We start from the raw sequence: 7,079 nt of genomic DNA on the forward strand, positions 1-7,079 counted from the left end.
TTTTTTTGCTGTTTATTAAGATGATCATATTTTCCCTCTCCTCTGGCCAATTAAAATACAATATTTGTTAATGGTGTACATAAAACAGTGATATGTCTTCCAGTTTATGCATTCTATATTGAATAAAATACAATATACATATTCGTACACATATATACACACAGACAGAGAGAGACAGAGACAGACAGGAATAAAATTGCAACCTTAGAGGCAAATTGGAATTCAGAAAGTAACTGCAAGATAATGAGAGGTAATCTCCAAAAGGAGAAAATAATCCCAATTTGAATAACATAAAAATCTTATCAAAAAATTCTATACCAGAAGACAATTGATTCATTTTACATGGGCTAAGGCATGTAACTATACAGTGAATTCTTTGCTAAAAATTTATTCTGGAGTTTGAATTAAATAATATCATTCCCTGCTCCTCTTAAAAAAAGACGAGGGCTATTTACTAAACAGGAAGACTGTTATGGACTAACTTGTTTGTCTCCAAAATTCATGTGTTGAAGCCCATACTCTAGATGTGACTGTATTTGGAAATAAGGCCTTCAAGTAGGTATTTAAGTTTAAATTAGGTCATACAGTGAGGCCCTAATGCAACATGACTAGTGTCTTTATAAGAAGAGAAAGAAACGGGCATCTGTGGGCACAGAGAAAAGACAGTGTTGTATGATTCCATTTATATACCATTCTAGAATTTGGAAATATAGTGACAGAAAGCAGATCCATGGTTGCCTGGGAACTGGGGGTTTGATAAAGACTGGGCAGCTGTAAGCAGGAGGAATAACACAGGATCGTAAAGGAAACTTTTGGGGGTAATATATATGTTTGTTACCTGATTATGGTGATGATGGCTTCACATGTGATGAGCATGAAATTGTGCACTTTATATATGTACAACCTATTGCATGTCAAGTATACCTCAAGTGACGTATCACAAGCAGTTCAGGAGGAAAAACTGCAGACAAATATGAATTCTTAGAAACCTTCTCTTTGCAACTTTAGAAGAATCAAATCTCATTATTTCCTATTCTTATTTTTTGATCTTAGCCCGGGCCTTATGTTTACTGGAATGAAATATTTAGGAATTCTTGTTGTCTTATCTACCTTACTGGCTTGTCTTCCCCAATAGTAAGTTTTTAAGGGCAGAATGCTGCAGGGGTGTGTGTATTCGTGTGCACGTGCGTGCATGTGTGTGTGTGTATGTGTGTGTATGTGTGTGTGGTGGGGGATAGGAAAGTAATAACAGAGAGAGCTCCTCTGAAGTGAGTTCTGCCTTTCCTGGGGCCTAGGTTCAGTTTCCTCATCATGAAAGTTCAGTTTTTGAGCCTACTCTATTACCCCATTTACATTATTGTGGGGGTTGGTGTATTCCTCAAATTCAGCTCAATATCCAAGCCTGTAATGCCCATCCTGCCTCTGCCTGGGTCATGTGCTGGGGCTCCTATCCTTCAAGTTTCCTATCCTTAAAATTTCTTATTTTTGCCTCCTTAACTTCTCAATCTGGATCCCTCCAAATTCGAGGATAATATTGACAATTCTATAGGGCTTTGCTAATGTATTGCTTCTCTATTGCTTTAAAAATTTTCTTTGAGAAATAAGAATATATTACAGTTTAAGTCCACCATGTTGTTTAGGAAACCTGTGCTTGCTTACTTTGGAGTAACAGCCATAGAGCAGACGTCGTTCAGCAGAGGTGTAGAGAAGCTGAATAAAACCCAAAGGCCTTTGATAACTATGGGAAAGTGGGTAACACCGAGTAGTGAAGAAGCACAAAATTAGGACTATTCATGCTGCGCCGATGGCCATCTGCATTCTCAGTATTGTCCATATTTGGCTTTAACTAAGAGACTGCTTTGTGGAATTAATATAGAGTTCTATCAGTTTTCATAAGCCCTATAAATGGTTCTCAAAGTTTCAGGGATATTTTCAGTTATGTATTAGAGAATATCAAGAATAATTATGTTTTAAGAATATTTTGATATCTAATTTTTTAAATGACAGGAGAAGCTTAATAAATATAAATGAAGGAAGAAATAATTAATCCTTAGAAAATCAGTGGTTTTGAATCCATATGATTTCTTGAGCTCTTGCAGTCACTTCTGGGCAATAATCCCACGAGTTTGTTCTGCAAGTTATGTGTTTATAGGCACTTGCAAACAACTCATTGATAAATAAATGTAAATTATCAGCACTCAGCATTTAGGGGTTATAGCTTCTCTGGATTCACTTAGGAAACTTGAATGCTTTGAATTACAAGATCTTTGGATAAACTATGAAAATATCCCTTCAGACTCCCCTCAGCATTCCTCAGTGGAGATGATTTTAGTGCCCATCACACTCCATCTACTAATTTAGATATTTATTATATGTTAAAGTTCTATGCACTGCATTTTAATATCATTGATAACAATTAAAATTAATGAGCAAATTGTGTAGAGATTAGATAAAGCAAATGTGCAAAATGATGACAGAGAATTGTTATTTGCCTATTAACAAATGAAAATTCAGTTTTTTCTTTCATTATCAACTGTGAGAAATTTCACTTTACATACAATATCTGGATCAGAGTGCAGCTAGCTGGCTGGGGCAAAATAATCTTTCTGTGAAAAAAGCTATGTGGCCATTCATTAGTACACCTTTATACTTTCTGCTTTCATATTGAGCCTATGGTTTTTTTTTTTTTTAAAGGAAGAAATTAACTGTACATCACAAAATAAGTATGTATGCCATGGACATGTGGTAGATCAAGGAATTGTCAGCATTGCAGTTAGGCATTGGAGCTCTTTCTTTGCAGCCATGCTAAATGGCTTACATAGTCTCTTCACTATAATAATAAATAGAGAATTCCTAATTGGAACTTTAGAGAATAGATTCATTATACTGGTGAACTGCATTGAGTGGCTCAATGTGCAGAAGGGCTCTTCGAATCCTCACTGCTTTGGCTATCTTCACAATTTGTCTGATTTTGGTAATAATGGCGAGAAGGTTTATATAGAAGAGCTGTAGTTATCTTTACAGATGAGTACAAAGAACGTTATATTTGCTATTACTGGAACTGTGGCCAATCGTTTTAGCATCTGGCTTGCCAGAAGCCTCACCCTCTTTTATTTTCTCAAGATAGTCAATTTTTCAAATCCTGCGTTTCTTCACTTGAAGCATAGAGTTGAAATTGTAATTCTGGTCCTATTGTTAGGTCTATTAGTCTCGTTCCATTTTAATCTTACCATGGCAAGCATGTTTCTTAATATCTGGGTACATCCATGCGAAAGAAATATCACTGCAAATTCTGAAAGGAGTGACATTGTAAACTTCATAAAACTGATTATATTTACCTTCATACTCTTTTCTCTATCCTTAAATGTTTTTCTCTTGTTAATCTCCCTATGGAAATATCTAAAAAATCTGAAGCTCAATGCAATGGAATTCAGAGATCCTAGAGTCAAGGCCAATATTCTTATATTGTGATGATATCCGTGATGTTTTCCTCTTATTATTTGCTATTTACTTTCTGTCTCTTCTTGTAGCGATTTTCCACTCTTGAGGTGATGCACAACAAACGGGCTCTTATGCTTAGCCAGCCTATTGCAAATGCTTATCCTGGTTCTGGGACACAGTAGGCTACAAAAGGTAGCTCTCTTTCGGTGCTTTGGTTGAAAGCTGGGAAACCCTCACATTCATAGACCATTCTGGTGACTATCTCATGCAATCTAAAAAAGAAATGTTAAAAAAAATTCTTGTGTGGCATTTTGTCCTTCTTTTGGGATTCTTCTACCATGTGTGATATTGAATGATTTTTAAATATTTATCATAAAAATGCTCTTATCTACAGCTATTAAATGTTAGTTGCATGCATATGTTTAAAATTTTTATACAAATGACAAAAATATTACATAGATTAATCCTGCTTTTGTAGCCTGATGTAAAAGAAAGCCTGGACACAGAGTAGTTCAATAAATTTTTAATCAACTAACAATTGAATAAATGATTGAATTAACTCTATACAGGAGGACAGCAAGAGCAAACTTACTTCACTGAAACATGAAGCTTGCATGTCACAGATACTTTCTAGACCTGGCTTATGTATTTGTATGTATACTTTCTGAGTTCAAGAATTTCCAGCAGCCAGAGCTGCAAACTCCTGTGGTGAAGCTAATATGCCACTAGGGGGAACACATCACTTGGAAAGAAGCCGTTCTTATAATCGGAAGTGGAAATAAATTAGAATAAAACAATCAGATGGTTGCTATCACAATGGCATTAAAAATTTGAAGGCTACACCTTTGGTTCCTTTGTGAGTGACCACTTACTTAAAATATTTACTAGCTGGATATTGTGTAATCACAAATAATTTTAAAAAATTGAATTAATCAGTTATTTATAAATTTTAATATTGCATTAAATTTTATATTAATTACAATGGATTTCCTTCCTTTCCCTTTTTACTTCAGGGGATTCTTTTGTTGTTTTTTGGATAGTAAAACATATCTGCTTGTGGTGATAATTTTACTCCTTCTATTTGAATATGTAGATCGTTTTTTATGTACTTGTTTGTCTAATGCTAAATAAGACACTTTCTAATTACCCACATTGATAAGCTTTTCCTCTGTACCTTTTTATTAGATAATTTTTCAGTGCGTTGCGGATACACATAAGGTTAGCAGTTACTTTGAGGTACATCATTTTAATCATGGTCAGAAGGCTACTTGAACTATTTTACAAGAATTGCTTTTTAAAAAGTATATTAAATATTATCAAAGACAACGTTGGCATCTTTCAAGATGGTTGTATATATTTTTTTCCTCTGCTGACTCCATTATCCAAAACAAATAATTAACATTCCTTAACATTCCTAGAATCAAGTCTGCTTGGTCATTTAACTAATATATCACTTCAATTTGTTTGAAATGATTTAGTTTTTAAAGTGAGATTTATAGTTATTACCTTTGTTAGAGTTGTCATATCAAAATTATTTTTTTCTTTCAAGACTTTTGGATATTTCTCTTCCTTTCAATATTTTGCATAAATCATCATATTAAAGGACTGCCTGTTAGTTGAGGAATCTCCCATGAAGGTACTTTTGGGAGGAGTGAATTCTCTGTTAAATTTCACAATATTTTACTTAGATATTAAGTACTGTAACATGTTTAATATGTTTTTAAGGTCATTTTATATATAAGTCACTCTGTGTTGTATATCTGTAAAAACTGTGTTCAGTTTTTCATGTTTGCTTTTCAGAATGTAGAAAAAAATCATTTTTAAAACACTTGTTTAGGCTTTACCTGATTACTCTGAAGATTATTTTCATAGATGTCTGTGAATTTCACTGGACTTTCAAGAAGTTATTACTATTAGTACAAAACTTATGAATCATTTCTTATTTATTTAATATTTTTAATTTTCATTAATTCTTATTTCTGCTCCCCCAAATACATTTTATCTCTCTTTTTAAATTATTTGAGCTTATTGCTTACTTAATTTATTTTCAATACTCCCTGTTTCATTATAAAACCATCAATTTCTAAAATATTTTCTGACTGTTTTATAGAAGACAGAGAAGGAAAGAAACAGTGGAACTCCTTCTCCAGGAAGATGACTTAATTAGGACAAGGAGGAGAGAAGCTTGCTGGAAACATCAAGGAGAAGGGGTCCTGGATGTTCATACAACACTCACATGGATCTGAGATTCCAGACTCCCAAACACTCAGAAAGGGACACCGCAATCAGAAATTGCAAGCTGATTATTTTATTGGTATATTGAAGCTAGAGCATGACCACATTATATTTCATGGCATTTGAAACACTGTTATCTTCTTATTCACTTCCTGAAAAAGAAAAACAAGGAAGATTATAGACAAGACCTGACGTGGCAGGAAATGCCTAATCTCTCACCGGTGTCACTGCAGTGAGGGAGATGCCAGCCCATTCTCTTGCCCTCTATCCCTTGTACAGTGCCCCCTCTCCTTAGTAATATTTTCTTTGTTCACACTTTTTATACCATTGCACGTAAAGTGCTTTAAACTATTGCTTCAATAAGGAAGAGAAATGATTATTGTTAGGCTGTTCGTGCCTTGTGGCTGTTGCATATGTTAAGGGTTAGTTTTTACAAAGATGGGCACGGCAACATATCCTGTAATAGCGAGAATGTGAAACCAACCTCAGTGTCCAGTGACACGGATTGGTTAAATAAATTATGGAACAACCAAACAATAGCATAGTATACAATTGTAAAGCCAAACTAACTGATAAACACTGAAGAGATCTAAATGAGCTCATGTGGAAGTTTTCTAAGAAATAAATTTTTCTAATGAGTAAGACAAAGATCTGAATATAAAGTCTGGTATCAGTGGTGGGAAAAAAAAAGGCATTACATGTATTTATGTAGCAATAAATATTTCAAAAAGAAGAATCCACAGAGTAAAAAATGTTCTGTTCAGCGAGATTAGTTTTTGTTAGCTTAAGCATGCATGGCTTTAAATGTATTTTAAAAAATGAGATACCACTTAAAAGCTGAAAGTCCAAGGACCATTTAGCAGCCATATTGGACTTGAAAGGCTGGTGTCAGGCAGGACTGAGCAAGGAGCGTTCAGGCAGGAACTTTAAATAAATGGGAGGTCTTTGAGTTTAAGGAAAGAAGACAGAGTGCCAGAGGTAGAACATGGTTCTAAGTCCTCATTGTCAACCATTCATAGGAGAGGTAATTTGAAGACAGTGATTCTCAAAATCAGAACTGCCTTCAAGCGATTGTTTAAAAATAAGGTCTTGCTTCCCTACCCCAGACTATCTGAACAAAAATCTTTAGAAATGTGTTCCTGGACAAGGCAATATTAACAGGCTTTCAGTGGATTCATTGACACAATGAAGCTGGGGAACTGTAGTAGTTGGGGCCTTTGATGGAGTTTAAACTGGAATCATACCTGTCATTGAATCCTAGATTACTGGGGAGGCTGCCCCTGTTGTGGGGGTGGTCCTTGTGGCTGTCCTGGAGGAGGTGGTGGACCATGGTGGTGGTGGTGGCCTCCCTGTGGCTGTGGTCCTTGTGGCTGTCCTGGAGGAGGTGGTGGACCGTGGTGGTG

General features: G+C 35.2%; 1 long non-coding RNA gene across 1 annotated transcript; it reads right to left on the bottom strand.

Moving 5' to 3' along the window:
* Positions 1-5,729: 5,729 nt before the first annotated feature.
* LOC116534145 lies at positions 5,730-7,058 on the bottom strand. The gene is made up of 2 exons (XR_004261602.1): positions 6,921-7,058; positions 5,730-5,828 (listed from the first exon to the last, which is right to left on the bottom strand). It is a non-coding gene; the product is annotated as an uncharacterized LOC116534145 (long non-coding RNA).
* Between the last annotated feature and the right edge of the window lie 21 nt (positions 7,059-7,079).

This window comes from Sapajus apella, unplaced genomic scaffold (genome assembly GCF_009761245.1).
Source record: "Sapajus apella isolate SASKATOON/1434 unplaced genomic scaffold, GSC_monkey_1.0 scaffold86, whole genome shotgun sequence".
In the NCBI taxonomy this organism is placed as follows: domain Eukaryota; kingdom Metazoa; phylum Chordata; class Mammalia; order Primates; family Cebidae; genus Sapajus; species Sapajus apella.